Source organism: Meles meles, chromosome 5 (assembly GCF_922984935.1).
Source record: "Meles meles chromosome 5, mMelMel3.1 paternal haplotype, whole genome shotgun sequence".
Lineage (NCBI taxonomy): Eukaryota > Metazoa > Chordata > Mammalia > Carnivora > Mustelidae > Meles > Meles meles.
In genome coordinates, this window is record NC_060070.1 from 125,655,718 (window position 1) to 125,675,343 (window position 19,626).

Sequence of the window (19,626 nt, forward strand, 5' to 3'; positions counted from 1 at the left end):
AGGGGCAGTGTGTTCGCAGTTCAGGAAAGAACTTAGAACTCAGGAGGACATAAGCAAGTTGGAAGCTCTAAGGAAAAATGCAGGCTAAGGCCCTGAGGCTTCCAAAACTTTAAAAGGCTCTGAAGGCGAAGAGGCCTCAGCGGCCCTGGGTTCCCAGTTCAGGAAAGAACTTAGAACAAGGGCAGACTACAAGCCAGCTGGAAACTCTGAGTTCAGTGCACGTCCAGTCCGTTCTGTTTTCAAAACGTACAATCGCACTTCAGGTGAAGTCTCATCAGTGGCTCTGTGTTCCCACTTAAGGAAAGCATTTAGAACAAGGGCAGAGGAGAAGCTGGTTGGATCCTCTGAGTGACGGGCCCACAAAGACGCTGAGGCTTCCAAAACGTAAACGCGATCTTAAAGTGAAGATTCAAGAATGACACTGTGTTCCCAGTTGTGGAAAGGAGTTAGAACTTGGGCGTCCTCCAGGCAAGTCGCATACTCTAAGTGAACTGCACGCCAAGACCCTTATGCTTGCAAAACGCAAACTCTATCTTTAGAGAATATTCATATGTGGCTGTGTGTTCCCAGTTGTTTAAAGATGGGAGAACAAGGCCGCACTCTAGGCAAGTTGTATACTCTAAGGGAAGGGCAGGCCAAGTCCCGAATGCTTCCAAAACGTATAATCGTTCTGAAGGTTAAGTCTCATAAGTGGCAGTGAGGTCCCAGGTAAGGAGAGATCTTACAACAAAGGGCAGACTGTAAGGATTTTCAATACTCTAAGTTACATTGAAGTGAAGCCCCTTATGCTTCCAAAACCTACAAACGCCCTGAAGACGAACACTCCTAAATCCCAATATTTCCAGGGGAGGACAAGTGTTAGAACAAGGGCGGTCTCCGGGCAGGTTGGACACTCTGAGGTAAGTGCTCGCCAGTGCGCTTCTGCTTCCAAAACGTCAAATCCCGCTGCATACCAAAACCCATTCTGGCAGTGTTTCCCCAGTTGAGGAAAGAAGTTAGAACAAGGACGGACTGTAGGCAAGTTGGATCATCTGAAGGAAGTGCACACCAAGTCCCATAGACTTCCCAATCCTATCATCGCTCTTAAGGTGAAGTCTCCTAAGTGGCATGGTGTTCACAGTTCAGGAAAGAACTTAGAACAAAGGCGAACATAAGCAAGTTGGAAGCTCTGAGTCAAAGGCAGGCTATGGCCCTGACGCTTCCAAAACGTATGAAGGCTCCTAAGGCGAAGAGGCCGACGCGGCCCTGGGTTGCCCGTTCAGGAAAGAACTTAGAACACGGGCAGAGTATCAGCCAGTTGGAACACTGAGTTCAGTGCACGTCCATCCCCAAATGCTTCCAAAACATATAATTGCACTTAGGGTGAAGTCTCACAGGTGGCAGTGTGTTCCCAGTTAAGGAAAGAACTTAGAACAAGGCCAGACTAGAAGCTTGTTGGATCCTCTGTGTTGAAGGGACACAAAGACGCTTAGGCTTCCAAAAGGGAAACGCGATCTTAAAGTGACGATTCAAAAATGGCACTGTGTTCCCAGTTGGGGAAAGAAGTTAGAACGTGCGTGCACTATAGGCAAGTCGCATACTCTAAGTGCAAGCCCGCTTCCTGATGCTGCCAGGACGTACACTCGATCTTTGGTGAAGATTCCTATGTGGCTGTGTGTTCCCAGTTGTGGGAAGACGTGAGAACAAGGCGCACTATAGCCATGTTGCATACTCTAATGTAAGTGCGTGCCAAGTCCCTTATGCTCCCAAAACGTCTAATCGCCCTTAGCGTTAAGTCTCCTGTGTGGCAGTGAGTTCCCAGTTGAGGAAAGGTGTTAGTACACGGGCGGACTCTAGACAGGTTGGAGACTCTGAGTTAAGAGCTTGCCAGTGCGCTTCTACTTCCAAAACGTAAAATCCTGCGGCATACGAAAACCCATTCTCGCAGTGTTTTCCCAGGTGCGGAAAGAAGTTAGAACAAGGACGGACTGTAGGCAAGTTGGATTCTCAGAAGGACATGCACACCAAGCCCCTTAGACTTCCAAAACCTATCATCGCTCTTCAGGTGACGTCTCCTAAGGGGCAGTGTGTTCGCAGTTCAGGAAAGAACTTAGAACTCAGGAGGACATAAGCAAGTTGGAAGCTCTAAGGAAAAATGCAGGCAAAGGCCCTGAGGCTTCCAAAACTTTAAAAGGCTCTGAAGGCGAAGAGGCCTCAGCGGCCCTGGGTTCCCAGTTCAGGAAAGAACTTAGAACAAGGGCAGACTACAAGCCAGCTGGAAACTCTGAGTTCAGTGCACGTCCAGTCCGTTCTGTTTTCAAAACGTACAATCGCACTTCAGGTGAAGTCTCATCAGTGGCTCTGTGTTCCCACTTAAGGAAAGCATTTAGAACAAGGGCAGAGGAGAAGCTGGTTGGATCCTCTGAGTGACGGGCCCACAAAGACGCTGAGGCTTCCAAAACGTAAACGCGATCTTAAAGTGAAGATTCAAGAATGACACTGTGTTCCCAGTTGTGGAAAGGAGTTAGAACTTGGGCGTCCTCCAGGCAAGTCGCATACTCTAAGTGAACTGCACGCCAAGACCCTTATGCTTGCAAAACGCAAACTCTATCTTTAGAGAATATTCATATGTGGCTGTGTGTTCCCAGTTGTTTAAAGATGGGAGAACAAGGCCGCACTCTAGGCAAGTTGTATACTCTAAGGGAAGGGCAGGCCAAGTCCCGAATGCTTCCAAAACGTATAATCGTTCTGAAGGTTAAGTCTCATAAGTGGCAGTGAGGTCCCAGGTAAGGAGAGATCTTACAACAAAGGGCAGACTGTAAGGATTTTCAATACTCTAAGTTACATTGAAGTGAAGCCCCTTATGCTTCCAAAACCTACAAACGCCCTGAAGACGAACACTCCTAAATCCCAATATTTCCAGGGGAGGACAAGTGTTAGAACAAGGGCGGTCTCCGGGCAGGTTGGACACTCTGAGGTAAGTGCTCGCCAGTGCGCTTCTGCTTCCAAAACGTCAAATCCCGCTGCATACCAAAACCCATTCTGGCAGTGTTTCCCCAGTTGAGGAAAGAAGTTAGAACAAGGACGGACTGTAGGCAAGTTGGATCATCTGAAGGAAGTGCACACCAAGTCCCATAGACTTCCCAATCCTATCATCGCTCTTAAGGTGAAGTCTCCTAAGTGGCATGGTGTTCACAGTTCAGGAAAGAACTTAGAACAAAGGCGAACATAAGCAAGTTGGAAGCTCTGAGTCAAAGGCAGGCTATGGCCCTGACGCTTCCAAAACGTATGAAGGCTCCTAAGGCGAAGAGGCCGACGCGGCCCTGGGTTGCCCGTTCAGGAAAGAACTTAGAACACGGGCAGAGTATCAGCCAGTTGGAACACTGAGTTCAGTGCACGTCCATCCCCAAATGCTTCCAAAACATATAATTGCACTTAGGGTGAAGTCTCACAGGTGGCAGTGTGTTCCCAGTTAAGGAAAGAACTTAGAACAAGGCCAGACTAGAAGCTTGTTGGATCCTCTGTGTTGAAGGGACACAAAGACGCTTAGGCTTCCAAAAGGGAAACGCGATCTTAAAGTGACGATTCAAAAATGGCACTGTGTTCCCAGTTGGGGAAAGAAGTTAGAACGTGCGTGCACTATAGGCAAGTCGCATACTCTAAGTGCAAGCCCGCTTCCTGATGCTGCCAGGACGTACACTCGATCTTTGGTGAAGATTCCTATGTGGCTGTGTGTTCCCAGTTGTGGGAAGACGTGAGAACAAGGCGCACTATAGCCATGTTGCATACTCTAATGTAAGTGCGTGCCAAGTCCCTTATGCTCCCAAAACGTCTAATCGCCCTTAGCGTTAAGTCTCCTGTGTGGCAGTGAGTTCCCAGTTGAGGAAAGGTGTTAGTACACGGGCGGACTCTAGACAGGTTGGAGACTCTGAGTTAAGAGCTTGCCAGTGCGCTTCTACTTCCAAAACGTAAAATCCTGCGGCATACGAAAACCCATTCTCGCAGTGTTTTCCCAGGTGCGGAAAGAAGTTAGAACAAGGACGGACTGTAGGCAAGTTGGATTCTCAGAAGGACATGCACACCAAGCCCCTTAGACTTCCAAAACCTATCATCGCTCTTCAGGTGACGTCTCCTAAGGGGCAGTGTGTTCGCAGTTCAGGAAAGAACTTAGAACTCAGGAGGACATAAGCAAGTTGGAAGCTCTAAGGAAAAATGCAGGCTAAGGCCCTGAGGCTTCCAAAACTTTAAAAGGCTCTGAAGGCGAAGAGGCCTCAGCGGCCCTGGGTTCCCAGTTCAGGAAAGAACTTAGAACAAGGGCAGACTACAAGCCAGCTGGAAACTCTGAGTTCAGTGCACGTCCAGTCCGTTCTGTTTTCAAAACGTACAATCGCACTTCAGGTGAAGTCTCATCAGTGGCTCTGTGTTCCCACTTAAGGAAAGCATTTAGAACAAGGGCAGAGGAGAAGCTGGTTGGATCCTCTGAGTGACGGGCCCACAAAGACGCTGAGGCTTCCAAAACGTAAACGCGATCTTAAAGTGAAGATTCAAGAATGACACTGTGTTCCCAGTTGTGGAAAGGAGTTAGAACTTGGGCGTCCTCCAGGCAAGTCGCATACTCTAAGTGAACTGCACGCCAAGACCCTTATGCTTGCAAAACGCAAACTCTATCTTTAGAGAATATTCATATGTGGCTGTGTGTTCCCAGTTGTTTAAAGATGGGAGAACAAGGCCGCACTCTAGGCAAGTTGTATACTCTAAGGGAAGGGCAGGCCAAGTCCCGAATGCTTCCAAAACGTATAATCGTTCTGAAGGTTAAGTCTCATAAGTGGCAGTGAGGTCCCAGGTAAGGAGAGATCTTACAACAAAGGGCAGACTGTAAGGATTTTCAATACTCTAAGTTACATTGAAGTGAAGCCCCTTATGCTTCCAAAACCTACAAACGCCCTGAAGACGAACACTCCTAAATCCCAATATTTCCAGGGGAGGACAAGTGTTAGAACAAGGGCGGTCTCCGGGCAGGTTGGACACTCTGAGGTAAGTGCTCGCCAGTGCGCTTCTGCTTCCAAAACGTCAAATCCCGCTGCATACCAAAACCCATTCTGGCAGTGTTTCCCCAGTTGAGGAAAGAAGTTAGAACAAGGACGGACTGTAGGCAAGTTGGATCATCTGAAGGAAGTGCACACCAAGTCCCATAGACTTCCCAATCCTATCATCGCTCTTAAGGTGAAGTCTCCTAAGTGGCATGGTGTTCACAGTTCAGGAAAGAACTTAGAACAAAGGCGAACATAAGCAAGTTGGAAGCTCTGAGTCAAAGGCAGGCTATGGCCCTGACGCTTCCAAAACGTATGAAGGCTCCTAAGGCGAAGAGGCCGACGCGGCCCTGGGTTGCCCGTTCAGGAAAGAACTTAGAACACGGGCAGAGTATCAGCCAGTTGGAACACTGAGTTCAGTGCACGTCCATCCCCAAATGCTTCCAAAACATATAATTGCACTTAGGGTGAAGTCTCACAGGTGGCAGTGTGTTCCCAGTTAAGGAAAGAACTTAGAACAAGGCCAGACTAGAAGCTTGTTGGATCCTCTGTGTTGAAGGGACACAAAGACGCTTAGGCTTCCAAAAGGGAAACGCGATCTTAAAGTGACGATTCAAAAATGGCACTGTGTTCCCAGTTGGGGAAAGAAGTTAGAACGTGCGTGCACTATAGGCAAGTCGCATACTCTAAGTGCAAGCCCGCTTCCTGATGCTGCCAGGACGTACACTCGATCTTTGGTGAAGATTCCTATGTGGCTGTGTGTTCCCAGTTGTGGGAAGACGTGAGAACAAGGCGCACTATAGCCATGTTGCATACTCTAATGTAAGTGCGTGCCAAGTCCCTTATGCTCCCAAAACGTCTAATCGCCCTTAGCGTTAAGTCTCCTGTGTGGCAGTGAGTTCCCAGTTGAGGAAAGGTGTTAGTACACGGGCGGACTCTAGACAGGTTGGAGACTCTGAGTTAAGAGCTTGCCAGTGCGCTTCTACTTCCAAAACGTAAAATCCTGCGGCATACGAAAACCCATTCTCGCAGTGTTTTCCCAGGTGCGGAAAGAAGTTAGAACAAGGACGGACTGTAGGCAAGTTGGATTCTCAGAAGGACATGCACACCAAGCCCCTTAGACTTCCAAAACCTATCATCGCTCTTCAGGTGACGTCTCCTAAGGGGCAGTGTGTTCGCAGTTCAGGAAAGAACTTAGAACTCAGGAGGACATAAGCAAGTTGGAAGCTCTAAGGAAAAATGCAGGCAAAGGCCCTGAGGCTTCCAAAACTTTAAAAGGCTCTGAAGGCGAAGAGGCCTCAGCGGCCCTGGGTTCCCAGTTCAGGAAAGAACTTAGAACAAGGGCAGACTACAAGCCAGCTGGAAACTCTGAGTTCAGTGCACGTCCAGTCCGTTCTGTTTTCAAAACGTACAATCGCACTTCAGGTGAAGTCTCATCAGTGGCTCTGTGTTCCCACTTAAGGAAAGCATTTAGAACAAGGGCAGAGGAGAAGCTGGTTGGATCCTCTGAGTGACGGGCCCACAAAGACGCTGAGGCTTCCAAAACGTAAACGCGATCTTAAAGTGAAGATTCAAGAATGACACTGTGTTCCCAGTTGTGGAAAGGAGTTAGAACTTGGGCGTCCTCCAGGCAAGTCGCATACTCTAAGTGAACTGCACGCCAAGACCCTTATGCTTGCAAAACGCAAACTCTATCTTTAGAGAATATTCATATGTGGCTGTGTGTTCCCAGTTGTTTAAAGATGGGAGAACAAGGCCGCACTCTAGGCAAGTTGTATACTCTAAGGGAAGGGCAGGCCAAGTCCCGAATGCTTCCAAAACGTATAATCGTTCTGAAGGTTAAGTCTCATAAGTGGCAGTGAGGTCCCAGGTAAGGAGAGATCTTACAACAAAGGGCAGACTGTAAGGATTTTCAATACTCTAAGTTACATTGAAGTGAAGCCCCTTATGCTTCCAAAACCTACAAACGCCCTGAAGACGAACACTCCTAAATCCCAATATTTCCAGGGGAGGACAAGTGTTAGAACAAGGGCGGTCTCCGGGCAGGTTGGACACTCTGAGGTAAGTGCTCGCCAGTGCGCTTCTGCTTCCAAAACGTCAAATCCCGCTGCATACCAAAACCCATTCTGGCAGTGTTTCCCCAGTTGAGGAAAGAAGTTAGAACAAGGACGGACTGTAGGCAAGTTGGATCATCTGAAGGAAGTGCACACCAAGTCCCATAGACTTCCCAATCCTATCATCGCTCTTAAGGTGAAGTCTCCTAAGTGGCATGGTGTTCACAGTTCAGGAAAGAACTTAGAACAAAGGCGAACATAAGCAAGTTGGAAGCTCTGAGTCAAAGGCAGGCTATGGCCCTGACGCTTCCAAAACGTATGAAGGCTCCTAAGGCGAAGAGGCCGACGCGGCCCTGGGTTGCCCGTTCAGGAAAGAACTTAGAACACGGGCAGAGTATCAGCCAGTTGGAACACTGAGTTCAGTGCACGTCCATCCCCAAATGCTTCCAAAACATATAATTGCACTTAGGGTGAAGTCTCACAGGTGGCAGTGTGTTCCCAGTTAAGGAAAGAACTTAGAACAAGGCCAGACTAGAAGCTTGTTGGATCCTCTGTGTTGAAGGGACACAAAGACGCTTAGGCTTCCAAAAGGGAAACGCGATCTTAAAGTGACGATTCAAAAGTGGCACTGTGTTCCCAGTTGGGGAAAGAAGTTAGAACGTGCGTGCACTATAGGCAAGTCGCATACTCTAAGTGCAAGCCCGCTTCCTGATGCTGCCAGGACGTACACTCGATCTTTGGTGAAGATTCCTATGTGGCTCTGTGCTCCCAGTTGTGGGAAGACGTGAGAACAAGGCGCACTATAGCCACGTTGCATACTCTAATGTAAGGGCATGCCAAGTCCCTTATGCTCCCAAAACGTCTAATCGCCCTTAGCGTTAAGTCTCCTATGTGGCAGTGAGTTCCCAGTTGAGGAAAGGTGTTAGTACACGGGCGGACTCTAGACAGGTTGGAGACTCTGAGTTAAGAGCTTGCCAGTGCGCTTCTACTTCCAAAACGTAAAATCCTGCGGAATACGAAAACCCATTCTCGCAGTGTTTTCCCAGGTGCGGAAAGAAGTTAGAACAAGGACGGACTGTAGGCAAGTTGGATTCTCAGAAGGACATGCACACCAAGCCCCTTAGACTTCCAAAACCTATCATCGCTCTTCAGGTGACGTCTCCTAAGGGGCAGTGTGTTCGCAGTTCAGGAAAGAACTTAGAACTCAGGAGGACATAAGCAAGTTGGAAGCTCTAAGGAAAAATGCAGGCTAAGGCCCTGTGGCTTCCAAAACTTTAAAAGGCTCTGAAGGCGAAGAGGCCTCAGCGGCCCTGGGTTCCCAGTTCAGGAAAGAACTTAGAACAAGGGCAGACTACAAGCCAGCTGGAAACTCTGAGTTCAGTGCACGTCCAGTCCGTTCTGTTTTCAAAACGTACAATCGCACTTCAGGTGAAGTCTCATCAGTGGCTCTGTGTTCCCACTTAAGGAAAGCATTTAGAACAAGGGCAGAGGAGAAGCTGGTTGGATCCTCTGAGTGACGGGCCCACAAAGACCCTGAGGCTTCCAAAACGTAAACGCGATCTTTAAGTGAAGATTCAAGAATGACACTGTGTTCCCAGTTGTGGAAAGGAGTTAGAACTTGGGCGTCCTCCAGGCAAGTCGCATACTCTAAGTGAACTGCACGCCAAGACCCTTATGCTTACAAAACGCAAACTCTATCTTTAGAGAATATTCATATGTGGCTGTGTGTTCCCAGTTGTTTAAAGATGGTAGAACAAGGCCGCACGCTAGGCAAGTTGTATACTCTCAGGGAAGGGCAGGCCAAGTCCCGAATGCTTCCAAAACGTATAATCGCTCTGAAGGTTAAGTCTCATAAGTGGCAGTGAGGTCCCAGGTAAGGAGAGATCTTACAACAAGGGCAGACTGTAAGGATTTTCAATACTCTAAGTTACATTGAAGTGAAGCCCCTTATGCTTCCAAAACCTACAAACGCCCTGAAGACGAACACTCCTAAATCCCAATATTTCCAGGGGAGGACAAGTGTTAGAACAAGGGCGGTCTCCGGGCAGGTTGGACAATCTGAGGTAAGTGCTCACCAGTGCGCTTCTGCTTCCAAAACGTCAAATCCCGCTGCATACCAAAACCCATTCTGGCAGTGTTTCCCCAGTTGAGGAAAGATGTTAGAACAAGGACGGACAGTAGGCAAGTTGGATCATCTGAAGGAAGTGCACACCAAGTCCCATAGACTTCCCAATCCTATCATCGCTCTTAAGGTGAAGTCTCCTAAGTGGCATGGTGTTCACAGTTCAGGAAAGAACTTAGAACAAAGGCGAACATAAGCAAGTTGGAAGCTCTGAGTCAAAGGCAGGCTATGGCCCTGACGCTTCCAAAACGTATGAAGGCTCCTAAGGCGAAGAGGCCGAAGCGGCCCTGGGTTGCCCGTTCAGGAAAGAACTTAGAACACGGGCAGAGTATCAGCCAGTTGGAACACTGAGTTCAGTGCACGTCCATCCCCAAATGCTTCCAAAACATATAATTGCACTTAGGGTGAAGTCTCATAGGTGGCAGTGTGTTCCCAGTTAAGGAAAGAACTTAGAACAAGGCCAGACTAGAGGCTTGTTGGATCCTCTGTGTTGAAGGGACACAAAGACGCTTAGGCTTCCAAAAGGGAAACGCGATCTTAAAGTGACGATTCAAAAGTGGCACTGTGTTCCCAGTTGGGGAAAGAAGTTAGAACGTGCGTGCACTATAGGCAAGTCGCATACTCTAAGTGCAAGCCCGCTTCCTGATGCTGCCAGGACGTACACTCGATCTTTGGTGAAGATTCCTATGTGGCTCTGTGTTCCCAGTTGTGGGAAGACGTGAGAACAAGGCGCACTATAGCCATGTTGCATACTCTAATGTAAGGGCATGCCAAGTCCCTTATGCTCCCAAAACGTCTAATCGCCCTTAGCGTTAAGTCTCCTATGTGGCAGTGAGTTCCCAGGTGAGGAAAGGTGTTAGTACACGGGCGGACTCTAGACAGGTTGGAGACTCTGAGTTAAGAGCTTGCCAGTGCGCTTCTACTTCCAAAACGTAAAATCCTGCGGCATACGAAAACCCATTCTCGCAGTGTTTTCCCAGGTGCGGAAAGAAGTTAGAACAAGGACGGACTGTAGGCAAGTTGGATTCTCAGAAGGACATGCACACCAAGTCCCTTAGACTTCCAAAACCTATCATCGCTCTTCAGGTGACGTCTCCCAAGGGGCAGTGTGTTCGCAGTTCAGGAAAGAACTTAGAACTCAGGAGGACATAAGCAAGTTGGAAGCTCTAAGGAAAATGCAGGCTAAGGCCCTGAGGCTTCCAAAACTTTAAAAGGCTCTGAAGGCGAAGAGGCCTCAGCGGCCCTGGGTTCCCAGTTCAGGAAAGAACTTAGAACAAGGGCAGACTACAAGCCAGCTGGAAACTCTGAGTTCAGTGCACGTCCAGTCCGTTCTGTTTTCAAAACGTACAATTGCACTTCAGATGAAGTCTCATCAGTGGCTCTGTGTTCCACTTAAGGAAAGCATTTAGAACAAGGGCAGAGGAGAAGCTGGTTGGATCCTCTGAGTGACGGGCACACAAAGACGCTGAGGCTTCCAAAACGTAAACGCGATCTTAAAGTGAAGATTCAAGAATGACACTGTGTTCCCAGTTGTGGAAAGGAGTTAGAATTTGGGCGTCCTCCAGGCAAGTCGCATACTCTAAGTGAACTGCACGCCAAGACCCTTATGCTTGCAAAACGCAAACTCTATCTTTAGAGAATATTCATATGTGGCTGTGTGTTCCCAGTTGTTTAAAGATGGGAGAACAAGGCCGCACTCTAGGCAAGTTGTATACTCTAAGGGAAGGGCAGGCCAAGTCCCGAATGCTTCCAAAACGTATAATCGTTCTGAAGGTTAAGTCTCATAAGTGGCAGTGAGGTCCCAGGTAAGGAGAGATCTTACAACAAGGGCAGACTGTAAGGATTTTCAATACTCTAAGTTACACTGAAGTGAAGCCCCTTATGCTTCCAAAACCTACAAACGCCCTGAAGACGAACACTCCTAAATCCCAATATTTCCAGGGGAGGACAAGTGTTAGAACAAGGGCGGTCTCCGGGCAGGTTGGACACTCTGAGGTAAGTGCTCGCCAGTGCGCTTCTGCTTCCAAAACGTCAAATCCCGCTGCATACCAAAACCCATTCTGGCAGTGTTTCCCCAGTTGAGGAAAGAAGTTAGAACAAGGACGGACTGTAGGCAAGTTGGATCATCTGAAGGAAGTGCACACCAAGTCCCATAGACTTCCCAATCCTATCATCGCTCTTAAGGTGAAGTCTCCTAAGTGGCATGGTGTTCACAGTTCAGGAAAGAACTGAGAACAAAGGCGAACATAAGCAAGTTGGAAGCTCTGAGTCAAAGGCAGGCTATGGCCCTGACGCTTCCAAAACGTATGAAGGCTCCTAAGGCGAAGAGGCCGAAGCGGCCCTGGGTTGCCCGTTCAGGAAAGAACTTAGAACACGGGCAGAGTATCAGCCAGTTGGAACACTGAGTTCAGTGCACGTCCATCCCCAAATGCTTCCAAAACATATAATTGCACTTAGGGTGAAGTCTCATAGGTGGCAGTGTGTTCCCAGTTAAGGAAAGAACTTAGAACAAGGCCAGACTAGAGGCTTGTTGGATCCTCTGTGTTGAAGGGACACAAAGACGCTTAGGCTTCCAAAAGGGAAACGCGATCTTAAAGTGACGATTCAAAAGTGGCACTGTGTTCCCAGTTGGGGAAAGAAGTTAGAACGTGCGTGCACTATAGGCAAGTCGCATACTCTAAGTGCAAGCCCGCTTCCTGATGCTGCCAGGACGTACACTCGATCTTTGGTGAAGATTCCTATGTGGCTCTGTGTTCCCAGTTGTGGGAAGACGTGAGAACAAGGCGCACTATAGCCATGTTGCATACTCTAATGTAAGGGCATGCCACGTCCCTTATGCTCCCAAAACGTCTAATCGCCCTTAGCGTTAAGTCTCCTATGTGGCAGTGAGTTCCCAGTTGAGGAAAGGTGTTAGTACACGGGCGGACTCTAGACAGGTTGGAGACTCTGAGTTAAGAGCTTGCCAGTGCGCTTCTACTTCCAAAACGTAAAATCCTGCGGCATACGAAAACCCATTCTCGCAGTGTTTTCCCAGGTGCGGAAAGAAGTTAGAACAAGGACGGACTGTAGGCAAGTTGGATTCTCAGAAGGACATGCACACCAAGTCCCTTAGACTTCCAAAACCTATCATCGCTCTTCAGGTGACGTCTCCCAAGGGGCAGTGTGTTCGCAGTTCAGGAAAGAACTTAGAACTCAGGAGGACATAAGCAAGTTGGAAGCTCTAAGGAAAAATGCAGGCTAAGGCCCTGAGGCTTCCAAAACTTTAAAAGGCTCTGAAGGCGAAGAGGCCTCAGCGGCCCTGGGTTCCCAGTTCAGGAAAGAACTTAGAACAAGGGCAGACTACAAGCCAGCTGGAAACTCTGAGTTCAGTGCACGTCCAGTCCGTTCTGTTTTCAAAACGTACAATCGCACTTCAGGTGAAGTCTCATCAGTGGCTCTGTGTTCCCACTTAAGGAAAGCATTTAGAACAAGGGCAGAGGAGAAGCTGGTTGGATCCTCTGAGTGACGGGCCCACAAAGACGCTGAGGCTTCCAAAACGTAAACGCGATCTTAAAGTGAAGATTCAAGTATGACACTGTGTTCCCAGTTGTGGAAAGGAGTTAGAATTTGGGCGTCCTCCAGGCAAGTCGCATACTCTAAGTGACCTGCACGCCAAGACACTTATGCTTGCAAAACGCAAACTCTATCTTTAGAGAATATTCATATGTGGCTGTGTGTTCCCAGTTGTTTAAAGATGGGAGAACAAGGCCGCACTCTAGGCAAGTTGTATACTCTAAGGGAAGGGCAGGCCAAGTCCCGAATGCTTCCAAAACGTATAATCGCTCTGAAGGTTAAGTCTCATAAGTGGCAGTGAGGACCCAGGTAAGGAGAGATCTTACAACAAGGGCAGACTGTAAGGATTTTCAATACTCTAAGTTACATTGAAGTGAAGCCCCTTATGCTTCCAAAACCTACAAACGCCCTGAAGACGAACACTCCTAAATCCCAATATTTCCAGGGGAGGACAAGTGTTAGAACAAGGGCGGTCTCCGGGCAGGTTGGACACTCTGAGGTAAGTGCTCACCAGTGCGCTTCTGCTTCCAAAACGTCAAATCCCGCTGCATACCAAAACCCATTCTGGCAGTGTTTCCCCAGTTGAGGAAAGAAGTTAGAACAAGGACGGACTGTAGGCAAGTTGGATCATCTGAAGGAAGTGCACACCAAGTCCCATAGACTTCCCAATCCTATCATCGCTCTTAAGGTGAAGTCTCCTAAGTGGCATGGTGTTCACAGTTCAGGAAAGAACTGAGAACAAAGGCGAACATAAGCAAGTTGGAAGCTCTGAGTCAAAGGCAGGCTATGGCCCTGACGCTTCCAAAACGTATGAAGGCTCCTAAGGTGAAGAGGCCGAAGCGGCCCTGGGTTGCCCGTTCAGGAAAGAACTTAGAACACGGGCAGAGTATCAGCCAGTTGGAACACTGAGTTCAGTGCACGTCCATCCCCAAATGCTTCCAAAACATATAATTGCACTTAGGGTGAAGTCTCATAGGTGGCAGTTTGTTCCCAGTTAAGGAAAGAACTTAGAACAAGGCCAGACTAGAAGCTTGTTGGATCCTCTGTGTTGAAGGGACACAAAGACGCTTAGGCTTCCAAAAGGGAAACGCGATCTTAAAGTGACGATTCAAAAGTGGCACTGTGTTCCCAGTTGGGGAAAGAAGTTAGAACGTGCGTGCACTATAGGCAAGTCGCATACTCTAAGTGCAAGCCCGCTTCCTGATGCTGCCAGGACGTACACTCGATCTTTGGTGAAGATTCCTATGTGGCTCTGTGCTCCCAGTTGTGGGAAGACGTGAGAACAAGGCGCACTATAGCCATGTTGCATACTCTAATGTAAGGGCATGCCAAGTCCCTTATGCTCCCAAAACGTCTAATCGCCCTTAGCGTTAAGTCTCCTATGTGGCAGTGAGTTCCCAGTTGAGGAAAGGTGTTAGTACACGGGCGGACTCTAGACAGGTTGGAGACTCTGAGTTAAGAGCTTGCCAGTGCGCTTCTACTTCCAAAACGTAAAATCCTGCGGAATACGAAAACCCATTCTCGCAGTGTTTTCCCAGGTGCGGAAAGAAGTTAGAACAAGGACGGACTGTAGGCAAGTTGGATTCTCAGAAGGACATGCACACCAAGCCCCTTAGACTTCCAAAACCTATCATCGCTCTTCAGGTGACGTCTCCTAAGGGGCAGTGTGTTCGCAGTTCAGGAAAGAACTTAGAACTCAGGAGGACATAAGCAAGTTGGAAGCTCTAAGGAAAAATGCAGGCTAAGGCCCTGTGGCTTCCAAAACTTTAAAAGGCTCTGAAGGCGAAGAGGCCTCAGCGGCCCTGGGTTCCCAGTTCAGGAAAGAACTTAGAACAAGGGCAGACTACAAGCCAGCTGGAAACTCTGAGTTCAGTGCACGTCCAGTCCGTTCTGTTTTCAAAACGTACAATCGCACTTCAGGTGAAGTCTCATCAGTGGCTCTGTGTTCCCACTTAAGGAAAGCATTTAGAACAAGGGCAGAGGAGAAGCTGGTTGGATCCTCTGAGTGACGGGCCCACAAAGACCCTGAGGCTTCCAAAACGTAAACGCGATCTTTAAGTGAAGATTCAAGAATGACACTGTGTTCCCAGTTGTGGAAAGGAGTTAGAACTTGGGCGTCCTCCAGGCAAGTCGCATACTCTAAGTGAACTGCACGCCAAGACCCTTATGCTTACAAAACGCAAACTCTATCTTTAGAGAATATTCATATGTGGCTGTGTGTTCCCAGTTGTTTAAAGATGGTAGAACAAGGCCGCACGCTAGGCAAGTTGTATACTCTCAGGGAAGGGCAGGCCAAGTCCCGAATGCTTCCAAAACGTATAATCGCTCTGAAGGTTAAGTCTCATAAGTGGCAGTGAGGTCCCAGGTAAGGAGAGATCTTACAACAAGGGCAGACTGTAAGGATTTTCAATACTCTAAGTTACATTGAAGTGAAGCCCCTTATGCTTCCAAAACCTACAAACGCCCTGAAGACGAACACTCCTAAATCCCAATATTTCCAGGGGAGGACAAGTGTTAGAACAAGGGCGGTCTCCGGGCAGGTTGGACAATCTGAGGTAAGTGCTCACCAGTGCGCTTCTGCTTCCAAAACGTCAAATCCCGCTGCATACCAAAACCCATTCTGGCAGTGTTTCCCCAGTTGAGGAAAGAAGTTAAAACAAGGACGGACAGTAGGCAAGTTGGATCATCTGAAGGAAGTGCACACCAAGTCCCATAGACTTCCCAATCCTATCATCGCTCTTAAGGTGAAGTCTCCTAAGTGGCATGGTGTTCACAGTTCAGGAAAGAACTTAGAACAAAGGCGAACATAAGCAAGTTGGAAGCTCTGAGTCAAAGGCAGGCTATGGCCCTGACGCTTCCAAAACGTATGAAGGCTCCTAAGGCGAAGAGGCCGAAGCGGCCCTGGGTTGCCCGTTCAGGAAAGAACTTAGAACACGGGCAGAGTATCAGCCAGTTGGAACACTGAGTTCAGTGCACGTCCATCCCCAAATGCTTCCAAAACATATAATTGCACTTAGGGTGAAGTCTCATAGGTGGCAGTGTGTTCCCAGTTAAGGAAAGAACTTAGAACAAGGCCAGACTAGAGGCTTGTTGGATCCTCTGTGTTGAAGGGACACAAAGACGCTTAGGCTTCCAAAAGGGAAACGCGATCTTAAAGTGACGATTCAAAAGTGGCACTGTGTTCCCAGTTGGGGAAAGAAGTTAGAACGTGCGTGCACTATAGGCAAGTCGCATACTCTAAGTGCAAGCCCGCTTCCTGATGCTGCCAGGACGTACACTCGATCTTTGGTGAAGATTCCTATGTGGCTCTGTGTTCCCAGTTGTGGGAAGACGTGAGAACAAGGCGCACTATAGCCATGTTGCATACTCTAATGTAAGGGCATGCCAAGTCCCTTATGCTCCCAAAACGTCTAATCGCCCTTAGCGTTAAGTCTCCTATGTGGCAGTGAGTTCCCAGGTGAGGAAAGGTGTTAGTACACGGGCGGACTCTAGACAGGTTGGAGACTCTGAGTTAAGAGCTTGCCAGTGCGCTTCTACTTCCAAAACGTAAAATCCTGCGGCATACGAAAACCCATTCTCGCAGTGTTTTCCCAGGTGCGGAAAGAAGTTAGAACAAGGACGGACTGTAGGCAAGTTGGATTCTCAGAAGGACATGCACACCAAGTCCCTTAGACTTCCAAAACCTATCATCGCTCTTCAGGTGACGTCTCCCAAGGGGCAGTGTGTTCGCAGTTCAGGAAAGAACTTAGAACTCAGGAGGACATAAGCAAGTTGGAAGCTCTAAGGAAAATGCAGGCTAAGGCCCTGAGGCTTCCAAAACTTTAAAAGGCTCTGAAGGCGAAGAGGCCTCAGCGGCCCTGGGTTCCCAGTTCAGGAAAGAACTTAGAACAAGGGCAGACTACAAGCCAGCTGGAAACTCTGAGTTCAGTGCACGTCCAGTCCGTTCTGTTTTCAAAACGTACAATTGCACTTCAGATGAAGTCTCATCAGTGGCTCTGTGTTCCACTTAAGGAAAGCATTTAGAACAAGGGCAGAGGAGAAGCTGGTTGGATCCTCTGAGTGACGGGCACACAAAGACGCTGAGGCTTCCAAAACGTAAACGCGATCTTAAAGTGAAGATTCAAGAATGACACTGTGTTCCCAGTTGTGGAAAGGAGTTAGAATTTGGGCGTCCTCCAGGCAAGTCGCATACTCTAAGTGAACTGCACGCCAAGACCCTTATGCTTGCAAAACGCAAACTCTATCTTTAGAGAATATTCATATGTGGCTGTGTGTTCCCAGTTGTTTAAAGATGGGAGAACAAGGCCGCACTCTAGGCAAGTTGTATACTCTAAGGGAAGGGCAGGCCAAGTCCCGAATGCTTCCAAAACGTATAATCGTTCTGAAGGTTAAGTCTCATAAGTGGCAGTGAGGTCCCAGGTAAGGAGAGATCTTACAACAAGGGCAGACTGTAAGGATTTTCAATACTCTAAGTTACACTGAAGTGAAGCCCCTTATGCTTCCAAAACCTACAAACGCCCTGAAGACGAACACTCCTAAATCCCAATATTTCCAGGGGAGGACAAGTGTTAGAACAAGGGCGGTCTCCGGGCAGGTTGGACACTCTGAGGTAAGTGCTCGCCAGTGCGCTTCTGCTTCCAAAACGTCAAATCCCGCTGCATACCAAAACCCATTCTGGCAGTGTTTCCCCAGTTGAGGAAAGAAGTTAGAACAAGGACGGACTGTAGGCAAGTTGGATCATCTGAAGGAAGTGCACACCAAGTCCCATAGACTTCCCAATCCTATCATCGCTCTTAAGGTGAAGTCTCCTAAGTGGCATGGTGTTCACAGTTCAGGAAAGAACTGAGAACAAAGGCGAACATAAGCAAGTTGGAAGCTCTGAGTCAAAGGCAGGCTATGGCCCTGACGCTTCCAAAACGTATGAAGGCTCCTAAGGCGAAGAGGCCGAAGCGGCCCTGGGTTGCCCGTTCAGGAAAGAACTTAGAACACGGGCAGAGTATCAGCCAGTTGGAACACTGAGTTCAGTGCACGTCCATCCCCAAATGCTTCCAAAACATATAATTGCACTTAGGGTGAAGTCTCATAGGTGGCAGTGTGTTCCCAGTTAAGGAAAGAACTTAGAACAAGGCCAGACTAGAGGCTTGTTGGATCCTCTGTGTTGAAGGGACACAAAGACGCTTAGGCTTCCAAAAGGGAAACGCGATCTTAAAGTGACGATTCAAAAGTGGCACTGTGTTCCCAGTTGGGGAAAGAAGTTAGAACGTGCGTGCACTATAGGCAAGTCGCATACTCTAAGTGCAAGCCCGCTTCCTGATGCTGCCAGGACGTACACTCGATCTTTGGTGAAGATTCCTATGTGGCTCTGTGTTCCCAGTTGTGGGAAGACGTGAGAACAAGGCGCACTATAGCCATGTTGCATACTCTAATGTAAGGGCATGCCACGTCCCTTATGCTCCCAAAACGTCTAATCGCCCTTAGCGTTAAGTCTCCTATGTGGCAGTGAGTTCCCAGTTGAGGAAAGGTGTTAGTACACGGGCGGACTCTAGACAGGTTGGAGACTCTGAGTTAAGAGCTTGCCAGTGCGCTTCTACTTCCAAAACGTAAAATCCTGCGGCATACGAAAACCCATTCTCGCAGTGTTTTCCCAGGTGCGGAAAGAAGTTAGAACAAGGACGGACTGTAGGCAAGTTGGATTCTCAGAAGGACATGCACACCAAGTCCCTTAGACTTCCAAAACCTATCATCGCTCTTCAGGTGACGTCTCCCAAGGGGCAGTGTGTTCGCAGTTCAGGAAAGAACTTAGAACTCAGGAGGACATAAGCAAGTTGGAAGCTCTAAGGAAAAATGCAGGCTAAGGCCCTGAGGCTTCCAAAACTTTAAAAGGCTCTGAAGGCGAAGAGGCCTCAGCGGCCCTGGGTTCCCAGTTCAGGAAAGAACTTAGAACAAGGGCAGACTACAAGCCAGCTGGAAACTCTGAGTTCAGTGCACGTCCAGTCCGTTCTGTTTTCAAAACGTACAATCGCACTTCAGGTGAAGTCTCATCAGTGGCTCTGTGTTCCCACTTAAGGAAAGCATTTAGAACAAGGGCAGAGGAGAAGCTGGTTGGATCCTCTGAGTGACGGGCCCACAAAGACGCTGAGGCTTCCAAAACGTAAACGCGATCTTAAAGTGAAGATTCAAGTATGACACTGTGTTCCCAGTTGTGGAAAGGAGTTAGAATTTGGGCGTCCTCCAGGCAAGTCGCATACTCTAAGTGACCTGCACGCCAAGACACTTATGCTTGCAAAACGCAAACTCTATCTTTAGAGAATATTCATATGTGGCTGTGTGTTCCCAGTTGTTTAAAGATGGGAGAACAAGGCCGCACTCTAGGCAAGTTGTATACTCTAAGGGAAGGGCAGGCCAAGTCCCGAATGCTTCCAAAACGTATAATCGCTCTGAAGGTTAAGTCTCATAAGTGGCAGTGAGGACCCAGGTAAGGAGAGATCTTACAACAAGGGCAGACTGTAAGGATTTTCAATACTCTAAGTTACATTGAAGTGAAGCCCCTTATGCTTCCAAAACCTACAAACGCCCTGAAGACGAACACTCCTAAATCCCAATATTTCCAGGGGAGGACAAGTGTTAGAACAAGGGCGGTCTCCGGGCAGGTTGGACACTCTGAGGTAAGTGCTCACCAGTGCGCTTCTGCTTCCAAAACGTCAAATCCCGCTGCATACCAAAACCCATTCTGGCAGTGTTTCCCCAGTTGAGGAAAGAAGTTAGAACAAGGACGGACTGTAGGCAAGTTGGATCATCTGAAGGAAGTGCACACCAAGTCCCATAGACTTCCCAATCCTATCATCGCTCTTAAGGTGAAGTCTCCTAAGTGGCATGGTGTTCACAGTTC